Below are 24,280 nucleotides of genomic sequence, written 5' to 3'. Positions count from 1 at the left end.
GTAAAAGTTGATTTGGATTTCAGTTAACAGACGGAACAAAACTTAAATAAACAGTCACAATAGTATTCTATCGTATATTGATTGTATTGAAATCGAGAGATGAAATTTCGCATGTATTTACAATGATTGACAAAAATGAATTCATGTTCACAATCGAAATACACTATGGATGTATTACTGTCCATTTTGTTGGTTTAATTTTTCATCGCGATGCGAACCCATCGTGTATTTTGCACGCTAATATATTCTGATTTTGTTTTTGCTCTGCCCATTATGAATAATAAATGGCATTGTTGAAAAAATGCTCGCCTTGACAGTTGGACGAGTTGACTGTTTAAAATATTAATTTTTTGAAAATTTACTAGGCCATGTTCACACGTCGGCGATCGAAGGGTTTAATGTGGTCAATTCGCTCTTTGTGGTAATTTTTTTAACTGTAGGAATTTATTGAAAATAAAATGTTGGACAGTGTTTCTTATTTAACTACAATAATAGTTTAAAAAAGTTCGCCGCCTTATTTGTTCCGATTGTGTATTTTTTCCTCTTCTTTAATTATTTACATCTGCGTCAATTGTTGCGCTTATGTAAATTTGATAGCATTTGACAGCGTAAAACGAAACAAAATGGAACACAAAAATATACATAAAACAGAAACAGAGTAATTCATTAGTAGTCACTCCTACATATTACCATTAATAATTTTCTCTCTTATTCATGGTCACTTAGGTGATCTCGAGGCCATTGAGGGGGAGGATTATTTTGAAGGGTGCGGGATGAAAGATTTCTGACATGAGGGTTTGTGTAGCCGAATGAGAAACATATTGTAGCGGTTTTTCACTACTTCAAGAAAATATTGGATATTAAGGTTATTGTGAATGGTAAGATTAGATATATTGAAAGGAGGATTGACGATGGTTGGAAGGATTTTTGATTGTAGGAATTGGATATGTTGGAGGTTGGAACGTTTTGTTGAACCCCAAAGTTTGATGTCGTATGCCCAAATTGTTCTCGAAATAGTTTTATAAATGAGTCGTTTATTTTGAAGAGTTAGTTTTGATCGTTAATCCAGTAACTTTTTAAGACATCTGAATTGTCTGTTTAGTGCTTTTCTTTTGAATCGCGTGTGAGGGTTCCATGTATGGTATGGTATGGTATGGTATGGTAGAAAAGGATACTAGGAAGCGGGGTTTGCACTCCCCGGGCACTGCAGCCTTCTGGCTTATTGTACCTTCCTAGTTCCCTAGTTTAGTCAATAGACTCAATCCTTCTTCTCAGAAGCATCAAGTCATTGACTGTTATTGCTGCAATTTGGTTCCCTGTGTCTTTTTCGTACGCTAGGTTAAACCTCCATTGAGCTGTTGCTTCGCATTCGAAGATGATATGAGTGGCTGTTTCCTCCTCCTCCTCATTACATAATCTGCAAATGGGGTCATCGCTGTATATACCCATGTTGTGTAGATGTTTTCTCAGATACCAGTGACCGGTTAGTAGTCCCATCACTCCTCTGAGTTTTGCCCTCTCCAATTGCAGCAGTGTTTTTGCCAATTTTGGTGAGGGTTGTTTCAGCATAAGTTTACTATGTCTAGCACCGCTAGAGTTTATCCACTTCTCTCTTTGTTTTGTTTGGATCCATTCTGCGATGGAGGATTCTATGTTTGTTTTTGTTATCCCAAGGATAGGTTCGGGGCCTATGTATGGTCTTGCAGATCCTCTTCTGGCCAGTTTGTCCGCCTCTTCGTTACCCAGAATTCCCCTGTGCCCTGGCACCCAAGATATCATCAGGTTGTTGTGTTCTCCCAGGTTTTGGAGATTTTGGATACATTCACTGACTAGTTTTGATGTAATTCTTTTACATGCCAATGCTTTAATAGCTGCTTGACTGTCTGATCTTATGAGGATTTTTTTGTCAGTGTAACCTCTTTTGAGATTTTCCAGGACACAAGCGTTGATGGCATGTATTTCTGCTTGAAAGACCGAAGTATACTTCCCTAATGAGTTTGATTGCTCATACTTTGGGCTTGTACAGAAAACGCCTGATCCGGTTCCTTCGTTTGTTTTGGAGCCATCCGTATACCATGTCATTGTATCTGGTGCTTTCCTGTGTTCTTCCTCTCCTTTATAGTCTGTTGAGACTTTATAGGAAGTTGTGAAGATTGTTTCCGGGATCATGTAATCAGTCCCCATTTCTAAAAATGGGTGTCTGATTTTATTGATTATGGTTGTATGCCCGAATTGTTTGGTTCCTTTCCAATTTAATTGTTTTTGGAGCCTAAATGAGCTTTTCCTAGCCTCTCCTTGTATGAATATTTCAAGTGGAGGTAGGTTTAGCAAGGTTTCTAATGCGTTTGTAGGGGTTGTTCTCATCGCCCCTGTGATACATAGGTTTGCTAATCTTTGTAAGCTGCCTAATGTTTGGGTAGCTACTTTTTGTTGAGCTTTGTTCCACCAGATTAGTGATCCGTAGGTTATTCTGGGTCTTATTACTGCCGTATATAGCCAATAGGCCATTTTCGGTTTTAGTCCCCAGGATTTGCCTAGGGTCCTTCTTGTGGTCATTAGCGATATTTTACTTTTTGCTACTGTATGTTGCAAGTGAGGATTCCAGGTTAGTTTCTTGTCAAAGATTATTCCTAGATATTTGACCTCATTTTTTAAAAGCAGCATTTCATTATAGAAGCGTAATCCTTGTATTTCTATATTTCTTTTCTTGGTGAAAGCAATTAAGGTAGTTTTTGAAGGGTTTACTTTAAGTCCCCGCTTTAAGCACCATTGTTCCACCAGGTTTAGTGCTCTTTGGGTGAGCTCTTTTAATGTTGAGTTGAATTTTCCCCTGACTAGTATGACAATGTCATCTGCATAGCCTTGGGTATAAATTCCTCTTTCATTTAGTTCGCATATGAGGCTGTCCACTACCACATTCCACAGCAGAGGCGAGAGTATTCCTCCCTGTGGACACCCCCTCGCCACCACTACTTCTACTTTTTCGTGGAACATGGAGACCTGCACTTTCCTGCTTTTTAGCATTGATTCTATCCATCTACAGCAGGTTTCGTCTGTTCCTCGCTGTTTGATTGCATGTAAGTCGAATGTCCATATATAGTCCAAGGTATTACGTGGTTGAAATAACAAAATCTTCAAGATTTTTCGTAAATGCTATTATATGCTATTGAAATTAAAAGTTTTGAAATTTTGATTTAGAATCAGGTCTACATATATATCATAAGTATATTATAAAACATGGAATTTAAAATTAATATCGAAACGTTACGAGTGATAAACATTTTACTGCGCCCTCATTTTACTTCAACTGAAACGATTAGTTTCCCTTTTTATGCTTTACGCCATCAACGTTTATGAATGTAACGCTCAACATTGGAAAATTGGAGTTTTTACTACATTTCAAATCTATTCCGTCGAATCACACTTGAACCCATTCAGTTTGTATTAATTATCAATTACCACATATAATAATAATAATAATAATAGTAATAATAATAATAATAAATCTTTATTTCCGCATAGTAGAAAATGGAACTTTTTAGTTTAGTTTATTTTTTTCATGACTACAGTTTAATCTTGTTTATTATAAGTTTAATTTATAAAAAATTCTTTGCATAGTAACTTTTTTATGTATATTCTTGGTATGTTTAAAATTGTTTTTATTAAGCGATTTTGATAGACTTTTAGGGGGCATAAAACATTATTACTAAATAGTTCCTCCCCACACCGTAATCCTATGGATTGTGCTAAAGCGAAATAAATTGTTGTTAAGAGTAGATAAAGTCAAAGCTTCTAAGAATTCAGTTATATTTAAAATCTTTTCTATAACAATAATTATGTTTAAATACCGTAAGTATTGAATTGCATTTTACATTTCGGTTTTCAATTGATCTCTTTGATTTTAGGGTAATAGGGTAAACGTTGTTAAGTTGAACTTTATCATAAACGTCTTGTCACGAACAACATTTTTCTTTAGAGATTTTTTACTTTACTCTATCGTTCGTTATTTTAGTTTCTATCTCATGTCTGATCTTTTAGGTGTAATTACTCCAAACCATACTAAAATTACACTAAACTACTTTAAAAATGGAAAAAACACCATAGAAAAATCGATTCCAACATTGTTAAATACCAGTCACTAGGATTTTTTTAAATAAATTGAATACATATTAATAATTTGAATATTTGCATAATATTATATTGCACTTTATTTCTGCATTAATATAAAACAGTATAACAATCTTTTTTTATTTATTTTATTTTTGATGTTTTGTTTCCTTACTTGGCTGCTGCTGACAGAAATGGATGCCTCCTGTAGTTGTGAAAGTGAGTCCTTCACCAGACCGACGTGGCTTACTTACTTTTATGTCCCATACATAAGGATAAATTTTAGCCTAAGCCGTTTTCAATCTCATGCCAATTCCACTCGCGTTGGCGCAAAACCAACCAGGCTTGGAGGTATATATATATGTATATATGCTGAAATTTTCGTTTTGTGTTCTAATTGTGGTACATGGTTTTGGAATTGCTTCTTGTTGTTAACTTAGATCGAGTCGGGAAAGGTAAAAATTGTGGCGAGTTGACTGTTGTCAGCGGTTTCGATCGAACTGCTGACGACTGGAGATTCGGCTAATGTGATGAGTCTCTGGCATTCCATCATGCTGATTAGGTCCTATCGGTTCCCAGCATTTCGACATAAAACAGATGATCCATGGTAATAAAGTGTTAGTATGAAATTATTGTAAAAATGTTTCTTGTAGACAAAATACTTACATAAAAAATGGTTTTATTCTGATGTAATAATCTGCATATGGACGTTTTATATTTTTTCCCTTTGCAGATTTTTTTGGGGGGTTTATAAAGGAAACTTTTATATCCAGGATTTCCCCCCAAAGTTTGTCATATCTGCTTACTTCTGCATGAACTCGAGATTTATTGTTTTATGTGTGTTTATAAATCGCCTTATACCGTAAACTTGTGAATCTCTTATTCTGTGTGAAGTTACTGGCGAACAGAGAAAAAAGGGCCTAGTTTTGTTTTCTCCCAGTCAAATTCAGATACTGTTTTTTAATACACCCTACGTGTGTTTTCTTTTAAGTTCTCCTCATAAATGGTTTTTATTCTCGTTAATAGTTTTTCGTGATGCAACATCATATCTCATGAGATCTGAATAATTTATTTTACAAACTCTACTTTTATTCTTCCTTTGATATGTACGCGTTTTTGGAAAAAAATAGATGTTGACATTTATTTGTAGTTGTGTCTGTGTTGGTTTTATGTGTGGTGATTAGTGATGTTAGTCGATGATTATTTGGAGATCGTGAGTTGTGGTCTGGTGTGACGTAGGTTTTAGAAAAACTTTTTCTTTTTCGTGCCAACGTTTCGACCATTATCACACAGTTACGCAGAAAACAAATACATTGAGCCCTGAAGATGATCTCAATAAAGACCGAAACGTTGGCACGATAAAGAATATGTTTTTCTAAAACCTACTTCACACCAGACTGCATCTCACGATGCTGCAGATTATATATATCTACACTGTACGGGTTGATTCATACTTGCGTTTTAAAATTCTCTTTTTCCTTGTTTTTGATGAGTTATTTGTACAGAACGAATCCAAGGTTGAATCTGTTTTATTATTCTGAATCTGCAATTCTCTGCATACAACCAATTTTTTTTATGATGGTATTCAGCCACGAGGTAATATGAACTTTCGGATGCCGGTGGAAAAAAAAATTGTTAGTATGTTGGGTTCCAATGCGGGGCGGCCGTCGGGGGGAGGAGTGGAGTGCTCAGGGCGCTTTTTGCCCCGGGTTGCGGGGAGGATGTGGACTTTTCCACAGCGCTGTAAAGCGATGTAAGTGGTTTTTATCTATATCCTCCCAATGCACCCGTAAGAGAGGGCGGAGTTCCCAATTGTAGAAAAAAGAAGTCAGGGTGGGCGCTCTAGGTCTCTTCCCGGGGGTGGCTTTGGTCGGCTCGCGCGGGTCGGGCNAAAAAAAAAAAAAAAATGCGGGGCCGCTAGATTCGAACCCGTGACCTTTACCTTACAGTGAGCGCCGTGTCAACGCCTAATTCGTTGCGGCCCCCGATGCCCCTAAACAAATATGTAAACAATTCGGTAAAATCAATTTGTTAAGCCAAAAACAAATTTTTTGGTTTCAAATACGGTTGTTGAATTTATTTCATAAATATTGGATTTTATACTATTCACACAAATATGTTTCTTTTTAACTTTTGTATTGTGAGAAACCAATGAATATTAGTTATATGGAGTTGATCAGTATTAATGCGTAAAATAGATCATTATTTTGTCATAATGCAATTGGAATTATTTTTTAAATGGTAATAAAATTATATGAAATAAAATTCTGAATAAGCTGAAGTAAAAATATGAAGCATCAAAATGTGTACAATTATTCCATTCCGTGAAGGAATCTATTTACCTGAGGTAATCGATTAATTAATCGCTTATCTTCCCGTTTTTTATGTGACCGTATCAAATTCACTTTCAGATACGGCTTTCAATTAAAAATTTAAACAATAACAAAACTCAAAGGGTTACTTTTTACCCCTCCCTTTCCTCTTGGGGGTGCTGATGGTGACTCTCGACCAGTTTGTAAAAGCAAATGCAACCAGCGAGTTTTGCTGTTTTGGGAGTGAGAAGGGCGCACCTGTGGCACCGCAGTTGCTACAACAAACAATAATTGTCTTGCATCCCGTAGAACTTCAATTATTCAAAGGGTTGTTATACGAGGGGGGAATGAATTTTATATGACCCCTATGACAGTCGCCTGACCCGAACACATTTTAACCTTTGAACCGGAAGCGTTCGCTGTTCTAAAGTACTTTTTTTATGTTTTTAAATTTTATCTACCTGTTGAAAAACTGAAAAATGACACGCCTTATTGTTTTTCTTTAATTGTATTTCTGTTGAGGTTCAACAATACGATAGTCTCGTTCACAACATTAAATTGTAACAGGATGGTATTATGAGTCTTGATCATAGTAACAACCATTTTCATAAATCCCCGTTCTTTTGCGAAATGTAAAAACTTGAAGTCAAGTAACCTACTCCTCTGTTCATTCCATATTTGTTGAGTCGTTGAGACTTATAAAAAGATAGCTAGATAGAGATAAAACTTGTACTGTGGTACTGCTTGGGAAGCCCTTTGGTTGATGTGTGTAGGTAGAACTCGTACACTCAAGGTATGATTCCTTTTCCAATTTCGTTGATTTTATTTGTACCTGGCTAAAAATTGGAATGGAGAAGCATTTTCAAATATTATACATATTTATAGCTCTTTCTTGTTTCGGAATAATTGTCATAAAACCGACAGAACTCTGGCATCACAAAATCCATTTACCATGTCTACATTGTTCATGTTTTGTTTGGGTCAGGGGAAATTGCATTAGTTTCAGTAAGAACTGAGAGTTACGTCGCATTTCCCAATATTTCATCGAAATGTCATCTACAAAATTATGCCATTAGTAGTGCAGGGAAGGGGCTAGGAAATTTCTAGCCATTACTATTTACTTATACAGATTAGTAATTCTGATCTGTTGCAAACATCAGCTTATCCAAGCTATTTTGATCTTTCATATGCTTTTCTTCATTTCAGCATATAATTAATGGTAGCTCGTCAGCCTGCTTCCATCTGCGTATTGATGCTGCAGAGCGAAGATCCTGTGGAATAGTCCTGGTCATTCCAAACCAACGATACCATAATGGATGCGAGATCCAAAACTATCACACTTCAGGTCCTCACCCAGGTCTCGAATTCTCAAACAAAATTAGTCTGTGACCGAAATAGCATTTCGTTAAGTTTGTTAAGTTATTGGTATTTTTTTTCTTCCCGCCCGCGTCGGCCTACTTTAGAGGAGAGGCGTATTATGGCAAAATGAGTCTTTTTTTAATGGGGAAAATAATAAGTATTGATTTCTAAACCCCTAAAATATGCAACAGGGCGATAAAGGTAAGTCTGGAAGTAATTGCTTGTCATTCCCAGATCGGCTCGGAATAATTCCTAAGTTAATTGAATTATTATTCGGCAGGTGGGGGGATTTCTTGCCAAATAATGTCTCCTCTGGAAGACGCTCCTTCCGGTCGGATGTCGATTTGAAAAAGGAAGGGGTTTGAAGGTTGCGAACAGGAAATTTTTGCCTGAGCCGATAAATTATTCATATAACTCGCGTAATTACTTTTGTGACGCGGGGTGGCCGAGGTGTTTCAGAAGGTGCCGTTGAAAAAAAAGTAAGGCTTCTGGGTGTACGAATTGAATAATTCAGACCATATTCACGCCTGGTTAGAATGACCAAAGTAAGAAGAAATTATTTTTTCTCAACCCTGGTTCAATTTGTTCGAATACTTGGCCCACCTCGAAAAAAGTGGGACCCTGTCCTGCTGTACAATTTGAATTGGTAATCTCTTCAACACAAGCAGTTGTCAGCGCTATTCATTTCTGAACGGCCGACTGACTTGAAAACAAAATATATTTAAGTCATAAAGGCGGGTCGAAGAATAGATTTGAATTGTTTAAAAAATTAGAACGAGGTTTGTTTATAAAATTGCCCGGCTACGGCCGACAAACAATTTCAGTTGGGAAATGATTGTACCAAAGATCAAATTACATTTGGCTGATTGACCAGTTTCATTAAAATTTAACTATCAATTTATTCTTTCACATCAAATGATTTTCTGATGCTTTAGTGAATTTTCTTTCGTACCATTAATTCATTTTTATTAAAATCATAAATTTCTGATCTCGTTTAATTTGGCTTACATTAAAAGAAGTAAAGTGTAATTCATATTACGACAAAAATACATACATAAATTTAATTAAGATGTTTGGGACATTCACACTTGTACTGTGTTAAACTGGTTGTTGTGTGAGCTCTTGTTATTAATTAATAACGATTAATTTTTTTTAACTGCCCCAGATAATTAAAGATTGTGCTAGACTATTAATTAACGTTTTTTTTAGTTGAGATAAAAAAGTCAGTGTCACGAGTAGGATTCGAACCCATGACTTTCGGATAAATACGCCGCTACTCTATAACTTGAGTTATCGTGACTTGATCCACTCGGACACTAACTTCCCTTCTCAACCCCACCTTTTTTTAATTTTCCTTCCTCTTTGCCATTTTTCAAATCGGTCAAGCGAAAACTAGTGCATTGTGCTAGACTATCAACTTAAAAAGTGCCTTGATAGAAATATTTTAATGAAATTTTTCTGTATCCTGCATTGATCATCTTTTTGAGCCTTCGTTCGTCTATATGATTGCTTTTCCCGTTCTGATTAGTTTGTAAATACGTCCATAGTAAATAAATACATAACATGGGGTAAACAAATCAAAACAAATTAAAAGCGTTTACGAAATAGTCGAACGCTTAACTATCATCAGACCTTGCACACTTAACTTTTGTTCGAATTCAATACGCTTAAAACGATTAGCACAATTAGATTCATACATTTATCTACAACTACCCAAAATAAGTAGCTATTTCTGGTTCTATTATAATGAAGCTAGAATTCTATTAAAAACCTAGCGTTTTGAATGTAAAAGCACGTTTCTAATTTAAAATGGAATGGTTCCAGACTTTATTTATTCCAGATTGCGTCCATGAAATGTTTTCTTTCCTATGTAGTGTAAGTAATTTTAGGACAATACGAGTTTTATTTCTTCTTGATAAAAATATTCTCACTTATTGTTATTAAGAATTGGATTTGTATTAATTTGAGATAGTATGATTCATCAGTCAAAACGATATCTTATTCTTGTTCTATTTTAAATTCACATGTTTCGGTTCCTCGGACTTTCTCGTAGGAATCGGAAAAATGAACATTAACTCTCGCTTATGACACATGAATAGAGAAAATTAAAACAGTTTAATAATTATTCTTCTTTTACGGGCTGGTATTTCAGTTAATAATATCTCGATGTGTGGAACTAAAATAACCAAACAAATTCGATTAAAGTTGTACAAGAAGACGGGGTTTTTATTACCAAACAAACTATACTTCTAAGAAAACTTAAGATGATGAGTCAGACTACTCGCCAAGTCCGTAGTCGTCCAGACATCCACTTCTGAACTGAAATTGAAAAATAGTCGATGAAGTTGGTCTAGACCGAATCGCGTCTGACGAAATAAATGGCTATTATGGAAAAGACAATTTATTTCCTACTCATTTTATTATGGTGTTCCACAAAATCAGGATGAATGCCATCAAAAAATTAAAACTATGTTCGTTGTGTGGTGATTAGACTCTCAACACGACACGCAAGAATGGCACAATTACAAAGAAGACTTTGAGCCCTGAAGATGATCTCAATAAAGATCGAAACGTTGGCACGATAAAGAAAATGTTTTTATGAAACCTACATCACACCAGACCGCATCTTACGACTTATGAATAACTATGTTCATTATTTTTACGTATATAAGTGAGTTACATTATTTTTATTGGTTTCAATTATGATATCACTGATGTTGTGAACGATAGCAACTATTAATTGAGTTGGTCCTATTCTCTCCTTACTTTTCGCCAGAATCTTCATACAAGTTTTTTACAATCCGAATTAAGTAATAAGCTCAATGATCCTGGCGATTAAAGAATTTTTGGCAAACAAATTTTCTTTCAATTCTCGATTTTATTAAGATTCTCTTAAGAGATATCAACAAAATTTCTATTGTAATGTAATACGTAGCGAGGTGGTTTCTCCTCTTGAAGAACAATTTTTAAATACCTTTATTTAAATATTATATTATGTATTAAGTACAAATATAAATAATATAAATATGTTCAACTACACGTATGAGACTTCTTGTTGTGTCAACCATCAATATCATTTACTTCATTTCTGCCACATTTAGCCGAGTTGTCATTATTACTTCATAAATTAGTTTTGTCATGGTTGTTTCCGCACGCAGTTTTGTTTTCCTCGAAGTTCATCCGCAAGAGTGTTTCGGGAGGTTTAATGAACCCTAACCCGGATCCGTAATGTATATTCCAGATGCTGTTTCCCCGCCCCCGGTAAACATCAAAGCCCCGAAAACTTTCTTACCGATTCAAGTTTGCCAATTCCGGGACTTGAGTTCGACAGGGCGCCATCCACTGGGCGATTGCCAACCACGTAGTCCAACTTAACCTGTTCGATTTACCCTCTACCGATGGTGACGGCTCAGACGGAGTAAATTCCGTTCCCTCGTGGAAAGACAACCTTCGAAGAAAATGGTATTTTTGAATACTTATGATATTTATCCACAGCCTAAGACTGTTTATCATTTGATGTTTACAGTGCTTATCTGCTTTTTATTTCCTCTTCAGGACCTTTTATTAACGTGGAAAAAACGTTATTTGATTGAAATTATGTTGTTGTTTTTTCAGTCCAAATATTTATGTTAAGAAACAAACTTTTAGGATTTTTCCTATGGAAACATAAGACTTTAAAAATTCAGAATATCGAATAAAACCCTTCGTAATTTTCGATTTTGTTTTGTTATGGAACAAATTGAGTTAGTTGATTTGTTTTGCCTGTATTGTAACAAGGAGAATAATGTATGAAATTGAATAGACAAATACTCCAGCCATTTTAAAAGTATTCAGGATATTTTATTAACTAATTCACTCGACAAAGCTTTGTGAATGGTACAAAATATTCGACAAGTTTCATACCGCGATTTATTACTAGATGTATATGTGTTGACAAGTCCTTACAAGCGTTCCGCAGTTGTGGTGGGTTTTTCTGGAGCTGGCCCAAGATAAAAGACTGTAGATTTTTCTCGTAGGAACTAAACACGACGGGCTGGGCTTGTTTGCTTTACGCGTGGTGCTAATTGGCCGGTGGCGAGCCTTGTTCTCGCTGTAGCACACAAGCCGGTGCAATGTTAAGAATGGGCTAATGATAAATGGTCACCATCGGGAGAGAAAGGACTCCCAGGTTTTTGTCCCCTTCTCAATTCAAGATTTACTCACTAAATCTTATTTATAGAAACGCCGAGTTGAGAATACTGGCTCGGAATGCAAACACCTGCGTAACAAGAAAACTGCTTCAAATATTTTCCTCAGTGGCCAAACAAATCCAATTTTGCAAACAAAAATTGATTTCTATCTATTAATTATTCTTTACATGGTGGTTATTTTCAGATACTAAAATGTGGTACTTGTGAGATTTCACGAAGAAGTCTGCGATAAACCTGAAGAAATCTGTCGATTCCGTTTATTCGGTCCGCTTAGTCTCGCCTATTGCGCCTGGTGGGTAGGTCAGTAACAGGCAGCATAAGAATACTAGGACGATACAATACGTGATTCTGTATTTCACCATGTTCAGTGGTTAGTATGTATGTTCCTTATATCATTGATGGCCGTGCATAGAATATGGCAAATTGCCGAAAGATTTGAAACATTGCAAAAAGGAGGGAAAATTCGAGAGGTGAGGTTGAGATGGGAAGTTGTGTCCGAGCGGATCGAAGTCACGATAGCTCAAGTGGTAGAGTAGCGGCGTATGCAGCCGAAGGTCGTGGGTTCGAATCCCGCTCGTGACACTGACTTTTTTAACTCAACCAATACCTTTCATAAATATTAATTAATTGAAAAATGTTATTTGAATGTTTTCGTATGAGAATGTCTCCCACCTTGGGATGTTTATGCTCAAACATTTTATTCGGAAATGTTCTTTGTAATATGTAAAGAAACGCGGAGTTCCACAAGGAGTATTCTAGATCTTCCACCTATCCCGTGTGTTAACAATGAAATACCGAAATTCATCTGACAGACTGCTGCAGGTCGGCTTAGAGGATAGGAGCCGATCAAACGCGAGTTGACAACTTGCCCCAGACGTTTTTTCCTTTTTTATTTGGAATTGTATTTTACATTAGAACTGAGAAGATTTAAAAAAATATCTTTAAACACATTTCCACGTTCTTCAGCACTACTTATCTAACATTGAGTAGCCATCTGGAATTTAGTGTCCCGTTAGTACATCAGTAGACATAGTGAAACACGTCAGGAGCTCTGTAGGTTGTTGGGGATTGTGTGTGACTTTGTGTCATTGTGTTAATTATTAAGCGTAATATACTATTATAGAAATATTGAACCAATTTAACACGGAAACTTCTTAAAGAAACATCATAGCGTTTCACTCTAAAAATGCCAGTTTATATAAAATATTGTTCCGAACAGTTTACGAGAACACGGGATGCAGAAAGAAGCGCGGATTTCGTTTAAAATTTCTATCGACGTCTTTTTTTTCTAAATTGTAGCTTTATCTGGGATATTCAGCCAGATTCAGGTACCAGGACTAACATTCTAAGTAACTGTCTATGTAAAGAAATAAGTAGATGAATAAATAAATAAATACGCTAATAAATATATAAATTATTGGATAAACAACATAAACACTAATGTCACAATTTTTAAGTATTTGAACAAGGCGTCATAGATTTCCGTGTCACTCTCTGCCAGCAGCGAGCTTAAGTTAAGTAGTAAGTCGGTGCATTGTAGTAGTATATGGTCTTCCATTATGTTTTATACCTGCATGCCCTTTTATCCAGCGTGTTATAATGGTTTTGCCTCGATTCCTTAATTTGTACGTTAACCTGACAATTTCGATTAAAATATATTCATACTTCTTATCAAAATTGAAAGTGCGTAGCTGGCATATCGTGCTGAGACTGTCCGTCATAATCCCAATTTTTTATTTGGTATCTTCGCGAGTATTCCAGCGCTTTCAGTATGGCTATACCTTCTGCTGTGTAAGAGCTAACAAGATTCGGAAGTAGGTGTTCCTCGTGATACCTGTTCAGGCTGTCATAAAATGCACAACCTGCGGAACCATTAAGTTTTGATCTGTGAAGATAAGGTGGTGATCTGGGAACTTTTCGCAGCTGTCTGCCCTGAAATGCATTTCTACGAAGGTTGGGCGTTCTGTATAATTCATTTCTTGACTATTTATGTCGCTTATTGTTGCTTGATATTTCAGCGAGAAAATTGTCGACGTCTCCGAACACTTTAACACACATATAGAATATTACTCTTGTTCTTTCTGCAGTCGGGATATATGGCGGGCAGGGCTGTACACTCGTCTATTTTCCCCTTCTGCATATGCAACCGTGCGTTTTGCTCGTACTTCTTACAGCTTTTCGGTTTACTTGATTCAGGAGGAATAAGGTTCTTCAGGTTTATTATTTGTTATCCATTAAATATTATTAATATTTTGTTGAGGGTGTATGTTAATTATACAATCATAACCTACGATTCAATAAATGCTTCAATAAATTATAGGTTTATATTACTACTATATTATATGTGTGGTGATTAGTGACCGTTAATCGATAATTATTCAGAAATCGTGAGATGCGGTCTGGTGTGATGTAGGTTTCAGAAAAACATTTTCTTTATCGTGCCAACGTTCGATCTTTATTGAGATCATCTTCAGAGCCTGGGATTTACAAACATTGTTTACATTTAACAAATACATATAGGATGTGAAAAAGTGAATTTTTACAATGCAAAATATATTTTTTTTTATTCAATCAAAGTATTTTTCTTGAATGGCACAATTACACAGAAGACACACTTTGAGTGAGTAGAAATACTTTGATTGAATATAAAAAATATATTTTGCATTGTAAAAATTCACTTTTTCACATCCTAAACGTATTTGTTAAATGTAAACAATGTTTGTAAATACCAGGCCCTGAAGATGATCTCAATAAAGATCGAAACGTTGGCACGATAAAGAAAATGTTTTTCTGAAACCTACATCACACCAGACCGCATCTCACGATTTCTGAATAACTATACATTTTCTTGACCAAATTTTCAACATTCCAAGAAGAACTAACCTCACATCGTAATACATTAGCTCGATCCATGTCTACCATTACCCATCCCTTCAACCCAGTAAGGCGATTGACGCGGAGATGGCCCCATGATCTTATGAATAGTTCTTAAATAACTATTCAGAAAGCTGGGAGAGTTGGCGGTTGCTCAGGATATAGGGATAAATATTGTATCTCATTACATAATCTATATATTTGTACAGATGGTAGTAAAAAAGATGTTTTGATCATTTAAATGAGATTGTCATTCACATTGACAGATTCTGGTTATTACGTCTTAAATAAGAACAATTAATCATTAATTTGTTGTTTTTCCGACGAATTCTCTTATCGACTTTGCATCAACAGTGACGATCGTAAAAAAGCCGACCAACATCACAACTTTATTTAGGTTAATACTTCTTTTCGATCGATAGCGTTTATCTCCGAGGCCATCAAATAATTCCATTCTTATAAATAAAGAAATAAGTTAGCTTTGACAATGTATTTTTAAAAGCAAATCCTTATCGTAGTTTGTACAGATTAGATTTCAACTCCTGTTGTAAACTGTGGTGATAAAGTTAAAATCATAAGAAAATATCATTCAACCACAGATCCGTTGAAAATGTTGAATTTTCCGTTGACTCACCTGAATAATTAAGCAATTTGTTTTATAAGATGTTTTCGAAATTGTAAACTAGTTAATAAAGGCAAGATTTTAGCATAAATTGGATTTGAAATGGGCCGGCGACAATGTACTAAGTGTTATTTAGCTTCTGATAATTTTTTTTCGGCCTTTTTAGATAAAAGTACGTACGGTGGTTCGTGGTTAGACTTTTTAAATTTCAAAACTGTAACAGGATGCAGACGTGTCGTCGTTGAAGAATGCCCACGGTTAGTATTCAGGCCTGCCTGCCGACTTTGGCAACGGGATTCTTTCTCCGTTTAAAAAGCTCGTGGAGAGAAAAATAGACGGATCCCCTCTTTTATTTACATTCGGGGTTGTAGCTTCGGCAGAGGAAAATTATCGGACGGCGTTTTCAACATTTTCACGTGGGAGGCTCCTTTATGAGGTCATCTGTCTAACAATATTAACCAGAAAATCAGATTATTAGAAATTCTATGAAACCTCTCGTGTACCTTTATTTAATATTAGATTTCCGTGAGTTTCAATTACACAGAGTTTTCAGAGGGTTAATTGAAACACGAATTTTAGTTATTATTTCACAAACTTTCAAATATGAAAATCCTACTTCAGATACCTATCCAAACCGATAATTAAATAAACAAATCAAACTGTTCCATGAAAGCTTAGGTTTAACAGAATAAATAAATACCATTTATGTTGGCAAATGGTACACCAATGACAGGAAGTACTTAAACTTCTATAACTTTCAGATTGCTCAATAAACTAAATATACTCCTGAATTGAACTAAAAGGGTTGCAGTTCTCATTTTTAACTCACATCTACTGTTCAAATTAAATCTTAATATATTATAGCGTATTTATATATGTAAACAACCAAAATATGTAAACTATGTTTTTTTTTCGCAAACGATTTTGTATATGATTGTTTTCAAATGGATAATTTATCAAAAAAAACCGTGAGGCCGTTTCTTGTTAACCACTCGATTGCTTCTCCTCAGAAGTGGATGCTCATTCATGGTCCTTATAATGCGTAAGATGATTAATCAAAACAAATAAAAAAAATCCTATACCACGTCAGAGACTTCAATTATACTACAGTTTTTTCCGTACGTTGGGTTGAATCTCCATTGAGCTGTTGCTTCGCATTCGAAGAAGATATGAGTGACTGTTTCCTCCTCCTCATTACATAATCTGCAGATGGGATCATCGTTGTATAAGCCCATGTTGTGTAGATGTTTTCTCAGATGCCAGTGACCGGTTAGTAGTCCTACCTCTGAGTTTGGTCCTCTCCAATTGCAGCAGTGCTTTTGCCAGTTTTGGTGAGGGTTGTTTCATCATAAGTTTACTATGTCTAGCACTAGTGGAGTTTATTCATTTCTCCTTTTGTTTTGTTTGATACATTCTGCGATGGAGGATTCTATATTTGTTTTTGTTATCCCAAGTATAGGTTCAGGGCATATGTATAGTCTTGCAGATCCTCCTCTGGCCAGTCTGTCTGCTTTCTCGTTCCCCAAAATTCCCCTTACCCTGACACCCAAGATATAAGCAGGTTGTTGTGTTTCCCCAGGTTTTGGAGATTTTGGATACATTCACTGAGTAATTTTGATGTGATTCTTTAACATGCTAATGCTTTAATGGCTGCTTGGCCGTCAGATCTTATGAGGATTGTTTTGCCATTGTAACCTCTTTTAATGAGGCTTTAATATATTATAGCGTATTTTTTAAAAGGCTTTAAATAAATGTTCGTACATTGCTTAATTCCTCGATTCATATTTATGAACCCATTTTATTGAATTCCAAAGTAAAATTAAACTCAATAAATCAAATATTTTTTCAAATTTTCTAATAAATCTCGTGGCTTATTTCACGGTCTCCTGATCAATATTTTCAAACGTACTTTAAATGGAATTTGAAAGTGTAAAGATACTGTGCATTCTAACCTAATTTCCATATAAAACTTAAGATTTTATATCATTAATAAAATAGTAAAATAAAATATGTTATTGTTCAACATCACAATAAATCGCGTATAAAATAGTAAAATAAAATATGTTATTGTTCAACATCACAATAAATCGCGTTTCTATTAAATTTTCTATTTAATTAAAATAAAATTGATAAAGATTTATGTAATACATAAGTGAAAGTTTGTATTATATATTGTGCATGTAATAATTCTGAGAAACCAAAATATGTAAACTATGTTGTGTTTTCGCAAACGATTTTGTACATGATTGTTTTCAAATGTATAATTTATCAAAAAGACCCTGAGGCCGTTTCTTTTTAACAACTCGATTGCTTCTCCTCAGAAGTGGATGCTCATCCATAGTCCTTATAATACGTAAGATGATTAATCAAAACAAATATAAAAAAATCCTACACCACGTCACGTCAGAGACTTCAGGAATACTGAGATCGTAGTGTAAGGCTAACGATAATTAGAGCATAACTGACTAAGAATTTCCATATTAGATTCGGATACTTCTAGCCCGCTCCGATTCCATTTTCATACTGAACGACTTGGTTCATCGAAGTCTAATAATTCATAGAGGAAATCTCTCTCTCTCTCTCTCTCTCTCTCTCTCTCTCTCTCTCTCTCACACACACACACACACACACACACACGCACACGCACACACCATAAATCCACACACAATTTTTGTAAATCCCAGGCCCTGAAGATGATCTCAATAAATATCGAAACGTTGGCACGATAAAGAAAATGTTTTTCTGAAACCTACATCACACCCGACCGCATCTGACGATTTCATGAATAATCATTTATTACGAATGAAGAATTAAAGTTTAATTATTTGCATAATATTAAGCAGCTTTTGTATGTACATTTTACACTTGAGAGGGTTAAACATGAATCTAATTGAATGGAGTGGAAGGAAATCAGATAACAAATGGAACAAAAATAATTAAGATTAAACAAAAAAATGGAAAATTTAATTGAAACGAAAAATGTTCACTTAAATACTGTATGTTCTATAAAATTAAAATTCTCTGGTAGAAAAAAATAACAAAAATAAATCATGGGAAGATAAATAAACACAAAAAAAGAACTGTTTGTCTACATTTAACATTATCAGATACTTCAAAGATATATTCCTACATATATAAAATAAAGCAATTACAGTATAAGTAAAAGTGAAATGGTAAAGTAAAATAATATTTATGTATTATGGATGTGAAATTAGCAGTTTTTAGTATTGGGTTGTCCGGAAAATAATGCAGGATTTTGGTATTAAACAAAAAAAAAAGAAACTAGTTACTTTAAAGCAATGTTCTTTAATCAAAATAATTTCCCATACTCTCAATACATTTCTCCCAACGTGTTGGTAACTTATTAATTCCGTCTGAGTAGAATTCAGAATTTTTAGAATTGATAAAGTCAATAAATGCATTTTCCAGTTCCGTTTGATTTTTGAATATTATGTGTTGTAAGTAGTGGTCCAGGTGTCTAAAAAAATGGTAGTCAGTAGGCGAGAGGTCCGGAGAGTAGGGTGGGTGAGGCAAAGTTTCATAGCCAAGCTCCAATAATTTTTGTGACGTTACACGTGACACATGTGGTCGAGCGTTGTCATGCAACAAAATGGGCCCTTTCCGATTGACCAAAGAGGGCTTCATTACTGCCAATTTCTGATGCATGGTATTAATTTGGTTACAGTATGATTCAGCATTGATGGTTTCGCCAGGATTTAAGAAGCTGTAGTGTATTAAACCAAATGAAGCCCACCATACCGTAACCATTACCTTTTTTGATGAGTTGGGGGCTTTGGAGCTTCTCCTTTGTCGAGCCACTGTCCAGAACGTCTAGTGTTATCGTAGAGAATCCACTTTTCGTCACATGTAACAATTCTGGCCAGAAATGGGTCATTTTTGTTTCGACAAAGAAGTGATGCACAAACATCAAAGCGCTGATTTTTTTGGCGATCGTTTAATGAGTGTGGAACCCAATTTTCGAGTTTTTTCACTTTTCCAATCGCCTTGAGGTGGTCAGCGACGGTCGTTTTACTGACTTTGAGTTGCTCTGCAAGTTCTCGAACAGTTGTTTTGGGGTTTTCTTCCACCACTGATCGCAGAACATCATCATTAAGAGAGGAAGGCCTTCCACGACCTTCTTCATCTTCAAGGCTGAAATCTCCCTCCCGAAATTTTTTAAACCACCTTTGCACAGTGCACTCATTAACACAACCCTCGCCCCAGACTTGGTTAATGTTTCTAGCCGTTTGGGCTCCGCTTCGGCCGAGTTTAAACTCGTAAAAGAAAATCGTACGAAATTCTCGCTTTGACATTATAAGGATGACTGAATTATTTCCAAGTAGCGGAATGCTACAGAGGTAAACAAACAATATCATTTGGAAGAGGATTAATAAGTGTTGACATTCATACAAATGAGTAATCCTGTAAACGTAAACAGAATATTTTATATAGATTTTTTTTAATGAAAACTTAAAATCCTGCATTATTTTCCGGACAACCCAATAGCACGTCCTCCCAGAATTTCTGCTTAATATTTCCTATCTTGCGTTATCGCATGCAACATTGCAAGATAATTTAGCTAAATCTATAACTTTTCAATTGCAAACATTTCCGCTTGACTAATTAATGGATGGTCGGATTAGCATAAATAAATCACAATAGTGCGCGGTAGGAAGGTGGGGCGGCAGCCAGTTGCAGAGGCGGAGGAGGGGTGAATATTATGCCTTGTGCAGAGATGAAACAATATGGTTCTAATGGTCCGTCATTAGAAATTCAGGTGAGAAGCATCCGGAGGCTGGCACGTGGCCTCACGTCCAGATTATCATACAACATATGCATCCCTTTCGGTCCGACAAAATGGCTTATTTCTGCTTTTCCTTTACCCCGCATGTAAATAGGGCTAGGGGCGTAAGGAATATGGTAATTCTTCGCGTAACGAGCACCGGGGTTGCCGCTAAAAAAAATGAGACGGCCCAACAGTAATAAGGAAGGAAAAATGGTATTCGAAACAACATATTCCAGACTCCTTGGATTTCTGGATTCGTTTGCATGGCGTTGCACGTGCACTTTCAGAAAAAAACTACCCTTAACGCGTTTAAATTCTTTTCTCAATTTAATACATTTCGTATCGATGAAGTTTACACCAATTGTAGACTTTCAATTTATTATCCCACGGGACAAAGTTTTTTTTTTCTTATAAACAGGAGATAAAATGTTTACATCATAAATATAAATATTAATACAAACATTAACAATAGTTCCGAGATAAAGCCGAATGTTTTACCCGTCTTGTCAATCTTAACAGACAAATAAATTTTTATGACGTATACTCTTCTAACAACGACGATACACCTATAGTCAATACTATAAAGAGAAACAGATACACAAGAAAAAGAAGATACTGACAACAAACGTTTTCAAAAATTCACGCCATCTTCAACGGTTGGTCCATGGGTTATTTTGTATTGGGTTGTTATTTATTTTTATCAATAATAAACAAATTTTAAAAATATAATTTTTTTCCTTCTTGAAGGTGGGATAATAGATCATATCAAAAAACCACAACCAGTTTTTATCCACACGTTTCGGATTTATTTTAATCCTTCCTCAGGTGAGTTAACGCAATGGTTAAAACAGTGGCCGTCAGTCATTAATATTTTATAAGTTTATTTTAAAAAAGAGCCAGTGTGGTACATATTTAAGTCTTTCAGACTCGGAACAAACGTTTTAATATTTTGAACCTGACTCTTTAAAAAAAAAAAAAAAAACTGTTATAAAATATTAATGACTGACGACCACTGTTTTAACCATTGCGTTAACTCACCTGAGGAAGGATTAAAATAAATCCAAAACGTTGTGGATAAAAACTGTTGTGGTTGTTTTGAGATGACCTATTATCCCACCTTCAAGAAGGAAAAATCATAAGTTAAACTGTTGAGGTCGAAATATAAGAAACCATCGTTTAAATATATACTTAACTTTTAAAAACGGCAAATGGTTAGAAAAATCAGGTCTAAATGTCAGATGATGTCTCTCAAGCTTTTCCGGAGAATTCTAACAAAAAACATTTAATTAGATTTTTGGTTGATGTTTTCTTGTCATTGGCGAAGGGAAACAACAGAACGAAACGTACAGATTAGGTAGAACAGATCGGATTTTTTTTTTTTTAATGGATACCAGGGACTGGAGGAGTTCCCTCTTGAGTACTGCAGCTGAGCTGTACAGCTTATTGTACTTTATCCCCGGCTCCATATTTTGGGGGAGGGCTTGCAACACAAATGTGAACTTGAGCCCCCGTTGTACCGGTGTTCTTCCATCGAAGAAACTCATTTTTGAAGGGGGTTGGGACCAAATTCAGGGTCGCTGAGATCCGATCCCGTCCCTTCCATTGATGAGTGCCGTGTCAATTTCTTTCAATTGCGGCCACCGGTCCCCTTAGGCGTCAGAAAAAGTCCAGAGGCGACGGTGGGGATCGAACCCACGACCGCGGGATCTAATAGCCGAGAGTCTGACGCCTTAACCACTCGGCTACCGCGGCCCCCAGAAACGCCCATAGTACAGGTCATTTCTCTGCGGACAAGAATAATTTCATAATAATAAATGATATTTTAGTTTGCCTTATATAATATTGGTTTCCGGTATGTTTCGCTCTTTCACCTTGATTAATTTAGGCCTATTTTTATAATGCGCTCTTTATGATCTATTGTGTTCACTGTTCTGTAAGAATGATACCCGTGTGATGTCTTCGTTGAAATGTTCTATTTCTTCTACGGTTGTGTTCTAGGTCCAATATAATTTTTTTTTTTTTAGCAGAGAATTGTAATGCATAGTAATATAATAAACTTACATGCAATATATAACAAACTTGCATATACTAATATAGAGAGCCAGAGAGCATAATAATCATTTTTCAATACATTTTGAGTTAATATTTATTTCAGAATTTTGAATTTATGGAAGAGCTTCTTGATTCTTCTAATTAGGTTATCAATATGTTGATGAAATTTAAGTTTATGGTCAAATTAAATAATTGGTATAACACACAAAACATTTTTGTGAATTACCAAAGCAGAGTACTTTTTGAGCAGAATATAGATGCTTTACAGAATGTTATAAGAAATTTATTAGCTGACCATCCAGAGAACTCCTTCAACTCCTCTGGGTTTAGCAATGAGTTGAGAGGGCAATAACTCTTTACCAAGAGGAGCGCTTTTACCTTATTTTGGGAACCGACGGCCTCAGTATCTTTAAAACATTTTATCGGCTAATACCTTAAAATCACTTGCATTTCATGGATAGTCTTTTATGAGCAGATGCTAATACTAAAAAACAGATCATTACTTCTTTCTAGGGGAATAGTGGAAAAATATAATTAATTGAAATGATAAAGGTGGGGTGAGTATGTTGTTTAATATTTTTTTGAAAAGTTGGATCTTACTCACAGTTCGTATTTTTATACATGTTCAGACTATGTGTTTGATCCAAATTTTCAAAAAAGATTAAATATAATTAATAACCAATTACATGTAAGTAGCACAGTGTTAAATTTTACAATTTTTTAGATAGTTTCCTTCATCGTCATGTAGCAGTCGTGTCGATCGTCAGTTTAATGGTTCGCCTGCTTAAAAAATAGTAATGGGCAAATTAGTTCTGCTGACACCGAGAAGCTTGACATTAAAACGAGATAGAGTCGAGAAGTATAAATAAGCTGCTTCGGGTCTCAACATTGACAGTTTCTGGCTGACGACCAGTCGTACTTTATCGTCCTAGACAGTCGTGAACGTCCTAAAGAATTTCGGTTTTGTGCTTCATACTTATTACATTTAGCGAGGTTAATTTTCGTAGTAAATAATAACGAGTAAGGACATGAATTCAGTTCATAATCATGCATTATGCATGGAATAATTAATTTTAGTCCGTCCCAAAACTGGATTGAGTAATTTTTTTCGCTAAAATCATTAACCGAAATACATACAGTCGTATTTATTAAGAATCCATTACAGTTCGTGGTCCGATTGACCAATTAACATTTTTCAATTAATTAATATTTATGAAAGGTATTGGTTGAGATAAAAAAGTCAGCGTCACGAGCGGGATTCAAATCCACGACCTTCTGCTAAATACGCTTAAATAAATCTACCACTTGAGCTATCGTGACTTCGACAACATTTGAAAAATGGCAAAAAGGAGGGAAAATTCGAGAGGTGAGGTTGAGATGGAAAGTTGGTGTCCGAGCGGATCGAAGTCACGATAGTTCAAGCCGCTATAGCTATAGCCGAAGATCGTGGGTTCGAATCCCGCTCGTGCCATTGACTTTTTTTATCTTAACTAAAAACCTTAATTAATTGAAAGATATTAATGGGTCAAGCGGACCACGAAAACTAGTGAATTGAATAAGTTAAAATGAAGTATACCTTCACTAAAGCTCTGCGTGGCCATTTCAACTGTCGCCGAGAATCAAATAGATTGCACGACATTTGAAAAATGGCAAAAAGGAGGGAAAATTCAAAAAGTGGGGTTGAGATGGGAAGTTAGTCTCCAAGTGGATCGAGGTCACGATAGCTCAAGTGGTAGAGCAGCGGCTTATCCAGCCGAAGATCGTGGGTTCGAATCTCGCTCGTGACGCTGACTTTTTATCTCAACCAATACCTTTCATAAATATTAATTTCTCAAGAATAGTCATATCGTAATGGCGTTTGACACGAAATAAAGTTTTTGTCATAATTAATTGTTTATTTCATTTAAATATTGAATTGACGCTTATTTTGATTTATGATAATTTTATTTATTAAATTGTTTATTTATAATTTAATTGA

At 35.4% G+C, this 24,280-nt stretch overlaps 1 protein-coding gene and 1 non-coding gene across 19 annotated transcripts in view; both read left to right on the top strand.

Moving 5' to 3' along the window:
* LOC106667682 (CUGBP Elav-like family member 1) overlaps positions 1-24,280 on the top strand; it is a 661,474-nt gene that overhangs the window by 590,495 nt on the left and 46,699 nt on the right. The gene's annotated exons all lie outside the window — the stretch shown is intronic.
* Positions 12,478-12,550, top strand: Trnah-aug. The gene has a single exon. It is a non-coding gene; the product is annotated as a tRNA-His (tRNA).

This window comes from Cimex lectularius, unplaced genomic scaffold (genome assembly GCF_000648675.2).
Source record: "Cimex lectularius strain Harlan isolate CLEC.00 unplaced genomic scaffold, Clec_2.1 scaffold70, whole genome shotgun sequence".
NCBI classification, from domain to species: Eukaryota; Metazoa; Arthropoda; class Insecta; order Hemiptera; family Cimicidae; genus Cimex; species Cimex lectularius.
This window is presented reverse-complemented; position numbering and strand designations above follow the sequence as displayed.